Source organism: Raphanus sativus, chromosome 6 (genome assembly GCF_000801105.2).
Source record: "Raphanus sativus cultivar WK10039 chromosome 6, ASM80110v3, whole genome shotgun sequence".
In the NCBI taxonomy this organism is placed as follows: Eukaryota; Viridiplantae; Streptophyta; class Magnoliopsida; order Brassicales; family Brassicaceae; genus Raphanus; species Raphanus sativus.
In genome coordinates this window covers 25,061,148-25,077,101 of record NC_079516.1, presented here as the reverse complement: position 1 = coordinate 25,077,101, position 15,954 = coordinate 25,061,148, and the positions used below count along the sequence as shown (strand labels likewise).

The following is a 15,954-nucleotide window of genomic DNA, read 5'->3' as shown; positions in this document are numbered from 1 at the left end:
GTTTGCTCTACATTTTGCTAGAGTAAAAATATTTATGTTATTTTTTGTTTTTCATCAAAAAATTATTTCCAGCTTTTCTTTTACTCTAGTTTACTCTAGAGTTACGGATCAAGCCCTAAGAGTGACTAGTAGATACTAACTACAATATCAAAAGTTGTTAAAACAAGAATAATGACAAATTCTGACAACTTTTAGCACTCTAGTTTGTTTTTTTTTTTAAATGTTCACAACTGTTCAATAGCCTAATCAAAGATTTTTGGTTTTACACCTCTGATACCCATCACCAACAGTGGCAAATGTAGGATTATAATTTGGTGGGGTCAATCCCATATAAATTTTAAAAATGTAACTAAAAATGTTATTTGCTAAAAGAAAATAACTAACATTTAGGTGTATTCAACAAAGTCTGATTTTTTTTTATGGGACACTTGCTACCAACTTGCTGAACGTAGGTTCGCCAGTGATCACCAACGCATTGGCTCTTTAATCCAATCTCATAAGTCATAACAACATATACTTCACAACCACAGATCCTTGATTCTGGGGCAACTTATCACATCCCATCTGGTAGTTGTCGTTCCATCATTTATATTGGCTTCATCTTTCTTCCCTCAAATTCTAAGTCTCTTGTAAATAAATGTTCACTATGTTCCAGACATACAAAAGAATCTTGTCTATGTATATGTTCAATAAATCCTCAATTATAAGTCTCTCTCTCTCTCTTGTAAATGTTCACTACGTCTGATTGATTTGGCCATCCCTCTTTTCAATATTCAAAAACTATTATTAAAATTATTACTGTCTAGACCTATTTCTTTTGTTGATTGATTTTCCAGTAAAACGTTGTTCAAAAAAAAAAGATTTTCCAGTAAAAGATACAAGCTTCCTTTATCCCAAACCTTTATATCTTCAACTTAATTACTTCAATGCCTCTTTACTGACTACTAGGCGTCTCATAAAGTGTATGTCAATAATTTTAAGCATTACCATTTTAGACCATGATTAAACAGGGGGTTTTTTATCAAAATATAAAAAGTTTCTTAACTTTTAACTAAAAAAAATTAAAAACCGGTTCTTAAATAAGATATTTAAGAACCAGTTCTTAGTTATTTTAGTTAAAAATTATTAGAAATTAAGAGACGATTTCTTATATTCGGTTACGAAACTCATCCTAAGAACCCCCATTAATCATGTTCTTATCTCTTATCGTCAATCATTTCACATGTTTACCTCTTCCAATTCAAATTTCATGTCAAAGACACTTTCGTTAGCTTCAAAGATTTTACTGAAATCATATTTCAAACAATAACTAGAAATATATTTTCACCGACAGTGGAGGTGAGTTCTTTGTCCCTCAATTCTTTCTTTCTAAAGAATGTAATTAATCACTTGTCTCACATCTCCCCTATATACATACTCTTAAAACGTAACAGCAGTGTGAGAGTGTTGCCACGTAGTCGAAAGAGTAATTCTTGGGTTCATCTCTGTGATAAACATAGAATTTCGTTATTTCATATTCTGTATTTAAAAAAAAAAATGAAATATTGTCAAGTTATATTATATTTTTAAAACTAAAAGATAAAAATAAATAAAAATAATAGTAAAAAACATTTTTAAGAATATTTTTAACACAGTCAACAAACACACTCGATCCTAAACCGTAAATATTAAATCATAAACCGTCGGGTAAACCTTAAAACCTTTGATAAACTTTATATCCTTGGATAAATCCTAAAATTAAATATTTAGGATTTAGGGTTTAATATTTAGGGCTTATGCTCGAGTGTGTTTGCTGTCTCTGTTAAAAATATATTTTTTAAAAGATTCAAGAATTTAAGATTTATCCAAGGATTTAGGTTTTACCAAGAGTTTAGGGTTTAAGATTTATGATTTAGGATTTAGTGTTTTGCTGATGGTATTTTTAAAACAATTCAAGGATTTATCCAAGGGTTTATGGTTTACCCAAAAGTTTCGGGTTTAGTATTTAGAGTTTATGGTTTAGTATTTAGGGTTTAGGATTTAGGATTTATCCAAGGTTTTTGGGTTTAATTATTCAATGATTTAGAGTTTAGTATTTAGGTTCAGGGTTTTGTATTTAGGGTTTAGGATCGAGTGTGCTTGATGACTGTTAAAAATAATTTTTTAAGAGATTCGAGGATTTTGGATTTATCCAAAGGTTTATGTTTTGCCAAGGTTTAGGATTTAAGATTTAGGATTTAGGGTTTAGTGTTTTGCTGATGCTATTTTTTTTAAAAAAGAAAAATCTTTACTTTTTACAATTACTATTATTTTTATTTATTTTTTATTTTAAAAAATAATATAACTTAACATTATTTTTTATAAGTTGGTGAACCAAAGAATTACTCTGGTTGAGACATGTCTTTTTTTCCGGAAACATGTCTTTTACTTATTCATCATGCATATATCCCAACACTTAATGGTTCAACAGATTTTCCACTGAAGTTTATCTTATAAACATAATGCTTAATTCATTACTTTTTCTTTAACTGCATATGGCCTATTTTAAATTCTGAACAAAACAATTCAAATATAAAATAAAAAAAACTTAGGCAAATGTTTTCTTTGCACAGAAAAAAAGATTTCACATGCTAAATATTGACTCCATGTGTATCCAAGGCTACTCTTCAACCCAAATTATTTACCTTTGCCTTGATCCTTCTTCTAACTAGCTAGTTCTATGTCTCTCGCCCTTAAGGGATCTTACGAGGTAGTGCTATACTTAAATGTTCCCAACATGTTGACGCTATCTAGATTCCTTCTTCTCATGATTTAAATATAATACTATCTTTTGATATACGCGTTCACGCGAATGTTTTTTTTTTACAGCAACATATAAACAGATTCATGTAGACTCTGTGAATCAACTTGGTAGCTCTGAATTCATATGGACAACAAACAACGATTGATTCTTTGCACTGCGTGTTAGTTTGTCCGCCTTTATGTTCTGAGTCCTTGGTATATAAATCATGTCCGAATTGGTGAAACTCCTCTTTAAAAAATCTTAATATCCTCCAAATAATTTGCAAAGGCTGAACATTCATTTCGCTCTGAAATCATCTTTACCAACTGTGAACAATCCGTTGCAAAAGTAACTGAAAATTGTTTGAGATTTCTCATGCATTCCATCGCCCAAATGAATGATTCTATTTCCGAGTGGAGTGGTGACTGACTCGTCCTTATATTCCTAGCTACCATTAATCCAGCAAAACTTTCAAGAGTGCTATATCATCCTTGGCCTGAGAGATATTCCCCAATTTTCCATGAACCATCTGTATAACACCACCTGCCTGGGATCGGTAGTATAGATCCTGGCCGTAGTCCTGAATCACCATTTTGATTAGCTCCATGTATAATTGAAGCATGTGCCTCCGCCCAAAGTATAAATTCCGTTTCTGCCAGTTGTAATATTTTTTGAGGATCAATATCCAAATTACTGAAAACTTCATTATTTCGTGCCTTCCAAATATACCATAAAATCTATGCATTTCGTGCCTTTCAAACTTTTAAATTCTTCTTAACCGTTATGCATTTTGATACCAATTACCAAATAAAATATTTCATTTTTGGTGGACACTTAACTTTCCAGCAAAAAGCTTTTAACGGAATAATTGATGGTCCTATCTCTGGTTCAGATCTTGCCTTATCTGGATACACTCTTTCTACTTGGTAACCAGATTTAACCATATATCTCTCATTATTAGTGAAATGCTATCCATCACGATCCATAGTCTGGATCCTACTAAGGGAGATACTTTCAATAATTTTAACATCTTGAGAAACTGTCTATGTGTACACAAAAAAATACACTATACTATTTTCACTACTCATTACAGCTTTGGTTTTTTATATCTACTACTATTGCCTCTTTCATATTTGGAATTCATTTTTGAGGATGTAAAAAAAAACTCAGAAACCGCTTCTAGGTGTAGATGACTCATAAATTAACTAAACAAGTCCGCAACTAAGTGATATTACCACAATTAAATTTAACATCTGGTTTATGTGGGATTTAATCACATCATTTCACAGCGTTTATCTCTTCTCATGTCACTGTACTCTATTCTTGCTTCGAAATCGTAGGCGAGCCTCAACCAAGCTCGACCTCCAAATGTATGTAAATATAGATCTTGTAAATTTCATGTGGGGTACTGCTATAAGTACAATATATTCATGTAGATTTTTGTAAAGCGGTGTATATGGGGATATTTGTTATTTGGTGTACATGTGGACAGCCAAAAATCGTGTCCACATGGATAGTAAATTATGTGTACAAGTAAATTCTATTCAAAAATATATGCTAAACATTTTTGTAAAGATGTATACATGTGGATATTTTTCATTCATTTGAATAATTTTTGGATGTATTTAGATATATTTAGTGCATATATTTGTTTAATTGTGTTTAGTATTTACATGAGCTAGAGTGCACAATTGGTAAATTTAGGGAAAAATCAAAAAGACAAATGTTTATTTTGAAAATGAAAGCAAGAAAAATACAAATGACTATTTCTTTAATTATGATGAAGGGTTGAAATGAACAATTAAACATTTAGGGGCTTAATTCGAATATATATTTGCACAATTAAAAATTTTGGGGTCAAAATACAATTATGTAAAACCTAAAGGACCAAACGGAACAAAAAACAGCTATTAATGCTCTCGAGTTTCTTCTGACGGAGCATAATGGTGAAAAGTGATGTTACAACGCAGGAAAAAGATGTGACAGAGTCTGACGCTAGTTTAGTTGGTCCGAAAAGGCTAGAGCTTTGGTTGCAACTTCAAGAAGTATGGTGTGGAGGTTGACGGTAGCTGAGATCTAGGTTTATGTTTTGGAGAAATTGATAAACAATTAATTTTCTAAAATTAATTTTCTGTTAGAAGGAAAGAAAGAACAAGATTGATGAAGAAAAAAATAAGGGAAGAGAAGATTATGGGTCTCACTAGTTAAAAAATGTAACTCCCGTTTGATTTTAGTTAAGGGTATCAAACTAAACAACCACAATAAATAGCCTTAGTAGCTAAAATTGTCTTTCCATATAACAAGAACTTGAAAACTGTCCTTTAGTGTAATACACTAAAAACAGCATTGGCCTAGGGCATCTATATTTTTTGGAAGAAAAGTAAATGCATTTTTATCATGAAACAATTACACTTATAGACAGTTTTAAGTTTTTTTATAACACTTTAAAACAGTTCTTGTTACTAGAACAGTTTTTTTACCTAAACTCACTTTCTATCTATACACTAACTAAAAGAAAATAAGTAAACTAACCAACCATAAGGTTGACCAACTAAACTTTTAACCTCTTCGATTTTACTCCGACATACTCTTTATCAGATCTCACAAGCCATTCATTTCATATTCTCTAGTAGCTTCACATCTATTTCCCTAACCAAATAATGAAAATAAGCTCCAATTCGTATCCTCATCTCCATCCTCATCTCATCCGTCCAAGATGCCGTCAATGTTAGGTCTCGTTCACTGGTGGTCGTTTCTATTCGTCCCGTCGTCAGAATTAAGCCTCACCGTAGTGTCTCTGATCTGTTATTGCCGGCTCGCCATCGTCGTCAACAAGATCCGACGAAAAGATAGATCAAGCAACATCAATGGATGAGTTTTGTCTTTTTATCTTTGGTCCTTTAGTTTTCTGATTCTTTCACAATATGCCTCAAATTTCCAATCTGATTGAATTGCTTTATAAATTTACCCCAATACTTTCAACGTAGCAATCTGGCCTTTTGTGTATTTTTAGAAATGGTCTGTCGGCTTTTGATTCTTTTCATTCTGCCGCCAAAGTATTAAAATGTGCAGATAAGGCCCCAATTTTCATTCCCAAACTTTTAATTGTGCATTCCAGACTCTCTAATATGCAAATGAACACATTAATGCAACATATACACCTAATATACAATCAAAACGATTAAAATGCAATAAAATGAGATGCTAAAAGTCATTAAAACATGAAATTTCTTTTATGTACACATGAGAGGTAACACATACGAATATGGATAACATACTAACATACACCGATGTACATGTGAGTCATTGTACATGTGGAGAAAGTGATTTTGTGTGTACATTCAAATGCTACTTAAATGTAAATTACAACTTACAAATGTATGTTGTATATTTCTAAGTGGAGTGGCTAAAGCATTGAAATACCTTTACTTACCTTGTTTATGGGAACATGTTAAAAGTTGTTGTGCTTTATGATTTGTATGGAATGCATCAAGAAAATCGTGCAGTCTTACTCTTTAATGGTATCATAAACATCTCTTGGGAGTATGTGTATATCAATTGTCATATACGTTATCTTTAGTTTGATTGATCTAATATGCAAATGAACACATTAATGCAACATATACACCTAATATACAATCTAAATGACTAAAATGCAATAAAATGAGATGCTAAAAGTAATTAAAACATAAAATTTCATTTATGTACACATGAGAGGTAACACATACGAATATGAATAACATACTAACATACACATGTATATGTGAGTCATTGTACATGTGGACAACGAGATTTTGTGTGTACATTCGGATGCTATTTAATTGTAAATTAATACTTACAAATGTATGCTATATATTTCTTAGTGGAGTGGCTAAAGCATTGAGATACCTTTACTTACCTGGTTTATGGGAATATGTTAAAATTCATTGTGCTTTGTGATATGTATGAAATGCATAAGGAAAATTGTGTGATCTTACTCCTCACGGGTATCATAAGCATCTCTTCGAAGTATGTGTACATCAATTATCATACACGTTATTTTTAGTTTGATTGATCTATTTTGTTATTTATTTTAACATTTTGAGTAAGCCAATCCATCTATATGTGTATAATGACACCACATATTTCCAATCACCTTTTATGTACGCGTGTACACGACATGTGGTATACAAAATCACGCTGTACAGAAAACAACAATCTTTCTACATGGAAGCATGCTCCCATATTGAAACAAATCGATGGGACGAGATTTGCGGAAAATATTTCACAGGTACACATGGTTATGCATTGAAAGCTAGGTCTTGGAAGGTTTCCACTCCTTTTTAAACACATCTAAAGGTGTTTGCATGTTTAACATATATATTTTCAAAAGAAATTTACATGTACACATATGTTTTGGACTATCGACAAAGCTTAATGTGCACAATATACATATTATATTTATCAGATATTTACATGTACACATATGTTTGAGATACATGTTACATGTCCAATGTGTTGTAAAATTGTTTACATTCGTTAGTTTACATGTGTACATTAAAGGTTGGTGGCGTACATGTACACAACAAACATGGTAGTGTACATGTGTAATTTGAAAGGTCTTGTCTGTACATTTAAAAAGTGAGGAGTCAATTTGAAAAGACTGTATTTGCAAATCAAAAATTTTTGGTGCAGAAATGAATATACTCAAAAGTCAAGGGACCAGATGTGAAATAAAGCCAAAAGTGGCCATTGTTGCTCATCGAGCTTTCGCGACAAAGGAGAGCCGCGTCGGAGAAGCTCGAACTGGTCACGACTATCCTTGCAGCTCCAAAAATGAGATATGATGGTGATGATAAAAGAAGATTCTCCACCTATTCGTGGCTACTTTTGATGTATCTCTGCTTCATCACATATTTGGGAAGCGAAAAGAGAGAAGGCAGATAACCTCACATTGATTTTACAAGCCACCTCCACCATTTCTACCCAGAGGTCTTAAATAATGAGATTCAAACGCTTTAAATATCTACAAAAACAAAATTTGAAAAACATATCGCCGTTCTTCTCTTTCCCGCGTCGGCTCCGCCTCGACATTCTCCTCCGGAAAATTTCCTGAAATTATCTCGCCGTCGTCACTCTTCTTCTTCTTCTTCGTTGATTTCTCTGTTTCTCTATCTCCCTGGGTAAATATAAATGCAAGGTCAATCTGGATCCACCTTACAGTGGAGACCAGAATACCCTTGTATAATTTTAACAGAATTATTAAGTTTTTAATTCAGTCACTGATTTGTTTTATCGAGTTGTTATGACAAATATTGCAGATAAATTAAACTTGTTTCTTTATTTATGTACAAATGATTCTATACAATTATTAAGTTTACACTATAGGCTATTAAATGTTCAACTCTAAACCAGTTTATCACACAATCCATCTTCCTCTACACCGAATTTTGACGATAAGTCAATTCTTTCCCACGACCATTTTCTGATTTTGAAACCAAAAAAAAACATAAGTGATGAATTGATAAATTATGGAATGTGATTTCTAACATGCATATTAAGTTTGATTCCTTATTTTGTTTAACCTAAGTTTTCACTTATAAATTTTGACTATCTTAATCCTTTAAGTTAGTCAGATCAAACCTTCTAATCCCTATACCACACCAATATCGCCCGATTAGCCTATCACCTATGGTTGGTGATCTATCACAACCGGCCCTTAATCCATGGTCGATGTGATCAGGCCGGCCCTTGGACATGGTCAATTACTCAGCTATAGTGGTAAGTCTATTGATCGTTATGTATAAGGAAATAATTTATACTAGATTTTGATCCGCGCTTTGGAAATTATTTATGAAAAATATTATTTGTTTGTAATTATTGAATATATTTATCTTAGTAAAATTTTCTTTATAATAAATTCGACATATTAGAGTGCCTCTCGTAAACTATGTGTTTTCTGACTTTATTTTATTCCCTTTTCAATCAATATATTTATTGGCTTGTTGTTAAAATAAATAATTTTAGAATATAACTGTACAATACTTTTACATTGATATTTTGTTTAAACAATGTGACATATTTCTATAATAATTAAATAATTACATTGTAATTTGTATACAATTCAACATATTTTTCTAGTTTGTTGTTAAAATAAATGATTTTGTATTCAAATGTACAGTACTTTTATATTGTTTTTTCTTCAGTTCATATAATTTTTTAAAATAAATTTCTTTCAATATAAGCTATATCAGAAATTAGTCAACTAAAGAATCTATAAACATTTATTTACATAGCAATATAACATATTTATATATTAATTCAGTTTATATTTTGACGCGCACACCTGCACGAATTTTTATTTTGTATATAAATTATTTATTACTGCCATATATAAAATGAAAGTTTATTGATATATTTTTAGGTTGTTACAAACTAACCCGGACCGAAAATGATCCAACTCGAACATCCTATGACATTTATTATATTTGAATGATATTTATTTACTTTAAAAATCTAAGGGAAAAATATTGTGTATCACGAAAACATAAATGATCAATTAGTGGTTTCCTAAAATGTAGGAAGTTTAAATAGATTTGCTTGTTTTATTTGGATAGAGATATTTTTTTAATAAAAATACAATCCAAGTTTCCAAACAATTTTTTTAACTACAATCCAAGTTTCCAAACAAACTTATTCTTTATAAATGTTATCCAAGTAACCAAACACTCTTATTTTGTACTTGAGTTTTAATAATATCGGTGTTGTTAAAACCGGACCGGCAAGCGAACCAGATTTTTTTTGGGTCATGGGTCAATGTGGTTCGACCAGGTTCGATCCGGTTCGATCCGGGTTTGATTAGACTAAACTAAATTTAATGATATTTTGAATATGTATATTCTTACAAAGATAAAGATCATATCAAATAAAATATTTCAATAACCATAATGTTTAATTTTTTTAAAAAGTAACAAACTAAAAATGTAATAAAAGTAATAGAACAATGTAATAGTCCAAATCTCAAATCAATAGAAAAAACATATTTAATTTTTATTCTCCGGGTTTTTGTCACTCCAAATCTTCATCACCTTTACAAAAATTATAGACACATTAGTTAAAAAATTATACTATGAAATAAAATTAAAAATTATACCATGATTGAGTTCTTCAAATCTAAGTTTTCAATTCTTAAAATCTTCGAAACAAAAACAATACCTTGAGAAGTAGATACCTTGTGAGTTGCAGTCTTGCATAGACGTCAAAGACTCAAGAGAAAAATATGAGATGACTTTACCTTATTAATCTGAATCCTATTTTTATTTTAAAAAGATAAATTTATTTGTTTTATTAATAATTTTTGTTTTAATACAAGAACCAGGGTTTAGCCGATTCGTTGGGTCGCCGGTTCACGGGTTTTTAACGGTTCGATAGGGGTTTTTAACCGATTCAATTATAGTTGGATTTTGGCATTAACCCAACCCGCATTTGTGTCCGGTTCGTGGTTGAACCTGGTCCGACCGCCGGTTCGGTCCGGGTTTAATAACACTGAATAATATAGATTATTAAAGTTAAATTACACAATTGGATTGTTTGGAAACAAGGATAGTAGAATAAATGAGATATGTTTGGAAATATGGATAGTAGAGATGTAGACTTTCTTTATTTACACATTTAGCCATTGTATTTTTAATAAATTAATAACAAATCTATATTATTAAAGTTGAAGTACACAATTAGATTGTTTGGAAACAAGGATAGTAGAATAAATGAGATATGTTTGGAAACATGGATAATAGAGATGTAGACTTTCTTTTATTTACACATTTAGCCATTGTATTTTTAATAATTAATAACAAATGAGAATTGTTTAGAAACATGAATAACATATTTAATACTTCTTTTTATTTAAATATTTAGCCATTATTTTTACAATAAATTAAACAATCTTCTTTCTATATTTCCTTTTATTTACAATTCTATCACTATATTTACAATTCTTTTTATTTACAATTCTTTATGGTGAAAATAAAAACAAAAACTGAAATATAAATAGTATATTATATAAAACAATTCTTTAAAAAATTATTATTACCTTATTCAGTTTACTCAAATATAAAAAAAATTTAGAGTTCAATTTTCAAAAAAAGTATCATAAAATTAATAATAATTCATAGAAACCTAATGCAAAAAATCAAATTTTGAAACATGGATAAAAATATGTCAAGAAAAAAAAGTAATGGCTTATGTTATTAATGAAAATTGAAAATCCATTATATCAGTTTTAAAATGTACAAAATGGACTAATCTAATTACCTAAAAACATTGTTTTGTCTAAAATAATCATAAAATAAATTTTTTTTTTATATACATATTTAAAATCAAAATAATAATTATATCATAAATTGATTTAAAATATGCATATATTCAAAATTTTATTTTTACTAAAATATATTTTCACTAACCATTATTAAAAAATGTTTTCAGTATATATAAGAAAAATACAACAAAGATTAATTTCATACACCAACTTAAATTATGATTTATATATTTCACGTTAAACTTTAAGGATATAATATATATGATTATTTATAAGATGATACATATCACATACTATTAATTATACGATTATTTATAAGATGGATCAATACAATTAATTATATGATGACATATATATATATATAATACATAATAGTGACTAGGGCTGGGGGTTTAGGTATCCATTCGGGTTCGTTTGAGATCTGTTTGGGTTTTGGATTTCCGGGATCAAAGATTTCAGCCCCATTCAGACATTTCTAAATTTCAGTTCGAATTATATTCAATCTTTGAGGGTTCAACTCGGGTTGGATAACCCATTTAAATTATTTTTTAAAAAATTCATTATATATTTTGAATTTCTTAAAATCTATAAATAAAATAATATATTGTATATAAATCTGAATATAAATTGGTTCGGTTTAAATATCTTTTTTATCAAAAATAAATAATTATTTTAAATATTTTTGGGGTTTTGAATGTACTTCCACTATGTTAGATATTTATATTTGACTTTTTATATATTTTCACGTATTTAAACCAATCTAAAAGTATCATATATATTCGGGATGTTTTTATATACATTAAAATTAAAAATAATTAATATATATAAATCTTTTTGGATATATTTTGATATCTAAAATACTTCGGTTCGAATTGGTTATGATTTCGGTTGTCTAAATATCAAAATTCTGAATAATTTGGATATTTAATCAATTTTAGTTCGGATTTGATATTATTCTTTCGGATCGTGATCGGTTCGGTTCTTCAGATTTGAATTTTTTATTCAGCTTTGATATTGACATGAAAAATAAATAGCAATATATTTTTGTAATATACACCCGCATGGGCAAAATCTAGTGAATGATTAAATAGAAAGACAAATATATAACCGCTTTCAACCACTCGACCATAGAATTAATCAAATTCCGAAGGCCATGGCCAATTCTTCTTATTATCCTTTATCGATGAAGAATCCATTTTTAATCGCCTAAACAAGCCGATCATAAAACTAATGTATATTTACAAAACTAAATTTTCAACAGAAGCATTATTACTATAAAATCCACTAATGTCCTCGACCCGGAACTGATAAAAAAAGATTTATTAAATCACATGGTTTGAGCTTATAGAATACGGCGTCTTGGAATTGAACGTGATTTTGAACATATTTTTCTATGAGACTTTAAAAAAATTTATGATGGGCAACTGTCCCCCACCCATTGACAACACAGACTCGCCCCTGCTAACACGTGTTATATTATAATTTTTGGGAAGGTAATATCACCGCGCCACCGCTCCACTAGGACATTCTTCCCATCGGATTGACTGGATTCCCTCTGTGGTAGTGTATAGCCTACAAAAATAAGGAATGAGACAGAAAGTTATACTCGAAGACAAAAGTACTTTTAATGTGTCTGATTTTCCTAAAATCTATATCTCCTAGTAGTGCTCACGATTAGTATTACTTTCCTATTTTAAATTTTTGTTTTCCTCTCATCCTTTGTAAAATCCTATTTCTGGAAAAAGAAAAAATAGCATCAACAAAAGTATTCGGCACTTTTTGTCTGCTTTCTACATTTTCTCCTCTAAAAGCTATTGATCGTAAAGAGATACCGACCACAACTCATTTGCTTCGCCAGAACAGAGGTTTTACTCTCTCTTTTGTAAGTAGTTTCGTTATAAAGTGACGGGACTTTGAATTATAGTTTCTTTTTTGTTATTCTTGTTTGATAGACAAACCAAAGTAGCAGTCATGTTGCCAAAGTTCGATCCAACAAACCAAAAAGCGTGTCTGTCTCTGCTTGAGGATACCACCAGTAACGCAAAGCAGATTCAAGATTCCGTGTTGGAAGCGATACTTTCACGTAATGCTCAAACCGAGTACCTTAGAGGTTTCCTCAACGGACAAGTAGATAAGCAAAGCTTCAAGAAGAACCTACCCTTTGTGACCTACGAAGATTATCGCTCTTATATTGATCGTATCGCTAATGGAGAGCCCTTTGATCTCATCTAAGATCAACCCATTATTGTTCTCTTGACCAGGTACCATTTTGAATCATGAAACCTCCGCAGATTCAGAGCAAAAGTATTCCTGCTATGTGAATCTGTGATAACCACAACAATTTTAAAGTCTTTGGTGCTGTAATGTAAAATGAAAGATTAGGAAGGATTTGGATTAAACGTTGACTAGTCTTAGAAGAGCCTTGAATTTAAATTTATGTTTTGACTAGTCTTAGAACAGTATTTCCATATTAACTATAATATCTAGCTGCTTGGTTAGTATCAGATGTTGTAAGTTTCTTGTTGATTTTTGGTGTTGTTTGAATGTCTTCTGTTAGATTCATTATTAGTTCAATTGCGACTTCTGTCAAAAATCTAAAATGTAACATCTTACCTAATTTTCTTTTAAAATTACATAATAAAAAAAAAAGATCAACCCACATGAAATTTTATTGTATTTTTCTTAAGGTTAAAAAATTGCACGTGCATCGATTTCAAGTCTCCTAGAGTTTCATGTGGGTCGGCACTTGCAGTTTCTTCGATACCTCTTTGTATTTGCAAAAAAAGGTAAACAGAAACCATTCGGAGGAAATTTGGCTAAAACTTATTGATACATGAGTTTAATATTATTATTCAACGATAATATGTAGAGAGTTAAGGAAGAATTATTTTTTATTTTGCAGCTCGGGTACTTCAGGAGGAGTTCCAAAGTTGATACCTTTGACAGCAGAGGAATTGGAACAGAGGATGTTGTATGTATCTCTCTGTAGACCTATATTTTTCAAGTAATGTGTTTCAAACTCTAAGACGTGTCTTGTTTTGTTATTTCCAAAAAAAAAATTAAAAACAAAACAAAAAGGTTATTGGTACTGTTTGCAGGCACATCAAAGGACGTAACGAAGGAAAATCTCTCATCTTCTATTTTGAGACCACAGAAAGCGAGACAGCTTCTGGTTTGATAGTCAGTGTAATAACTTTCTTGAACGGGTAAAATGGTCGAGATCGATAAAGTTAAAATTTAGAACCGAGCTTTTGGGAATTAAAGTATGAGGAAATATGTTGAATTTCCATCACAAAATGTTGGACCTGGTTAAAGGAAAATAGAAGATTGGTCGAGCTACTTAATGGCCGAATCGCGGGCAATAAAGATTAATCAAGAAATTTTTAAGTACGGCGTAGTCGAAGAATTGATCGTGGATGAACTATGAGTCGAGTAAGCTGCTCGACCATAGTTAGACAATGTGTTAGATTGATCAGACAAACGTTTTGGAAGCATAACAATTTTTTGGAAACACAACGGTTTAGAAATACGATGTTTTAGAAGTACGACGTTTCCGAAGCCCGCAGTTTTTGGAAAAACTTCGTATCAATAAAATATCATTTTGGAGATATAATAAGTCGGAAGCAGGACGGGAAGCGAGCACGATGGGAGAACACAAAGTTGGATGAAAACTCTAAACTTGGTATTGTGGATTTTTAAGGAAGCCGGAGATTCGGAAAATATTTTTCTTCAAATTCAGAATTTTTTTGGAGTTTATTAAAAATTCCGAGCATCAGAACGGGAGTGGAAAAATATTCGAGATATATCGCGGGTCAAAAATATGCCGGAAAAGTCAAAATCGCGCAAATCGACCGAGAAACTTGAGGTGTTTTTACGAATGAGGCCAGGACGTGATGTCTACCTCATAACTATCTGAGTGTCAACATAAGGAGGAGGTGTAGCCGTGCATGAAGCAGTTCCATGATACTTGACATGTCTTAGCTCGAGGTGTTGCAGTATCTGCGAGCAGCGCATGCGAGCTGACACCCAGTGGCCCGTGTGTCGCATGCATGAACCACAGACATGCTGAGAACCATGTGGACGTGGTGGTGTCTTCTGGCATGTAAAGGAAGCATGCTGAGAGCCATGTGGATGCCCGTGTGTCGCAACGCATGCGACAAGAAGCATGTGTAACGACATACATGCTCTTGAGTGGTGCAACCTTAATGGTCAGTGTTTTCTATATATACTCAGCGCTCCCTGCTCATTTTCATTCATCACAGACACACCAAAGACACTTAAAGACCTTAGGGTTACTTTATTTATGAACCAGACTCAGTTTAGCATGGACTAAGCTGAGATAAAATAAAATTAAGATTGAGATAATACCCTGACTAGGACTAGGATGATCATATACAATTATGCATGAACCGGTATAGCATGATAAATATGGCTTGGTTGAATTGGCATAGAATTGAGATGCAAGTCTTGCTTTATCTATTTACTGGTTGAGTAGTTATAGATTAGACTTTCCTTAGAGATATTAGGTTGATTGCTTACTTGGTAGTTGGTAGTGTTGTTGTGCAGGGTTGGAGTTGTTCAGGAGATCTTGGTGATATAGGTTGATTTCCTAGTTAGTGTGACTTCTAGTACTAGTAGCTATTGTCATAGACTCTTTAGTATTGTTGAGTTTTATGTAGGAGTATTGTCTATAGGTCTTTCCTAGGGATAGTGTTGTAGTGTGTGTGTTGCCGACAATATGTGCATAACCCGCCCATAATAGTCTTGTTTAGGGGCGATTAGTGTTTTTTCAGCCTCGTATCTAGCGGGTTCAAAGAAATCCCTTATTCGCTGAATTGGCAAGACTCAAAGGGACGAGGTCATGGCTTATGGCTGAGTGTTACACGACGATGTAACG

The 15,954-nt window shown here is 31.5% G+C and overlaps 1 long non-coding RNA gene across 1 annotated transcript; it reads left to right on the top strand.

The window, feature by feature from the left end:
* The first annotated feature begins 12,743 nt into the window (after positions 1 to 12,743).
* Positions 12,744 to 14,647, top strand: LOC108808183 (uncharacterized). Its single transcript, XR_008935748.1, has 5 exons — positions 12,744 to 12,922; positions 13,010 to 13,318; positions 13,745 to 13,843; positions 13,960 to 14,061; positions 14,156 to 14,647. It is a non-coding gene; the product is annotated as an uncharacterized LOC108808183 (long non-coding RNA).
* The last annotated feature ends 1,307 nt before the right edge of the window (positions 14,648 to 15,954 follow it).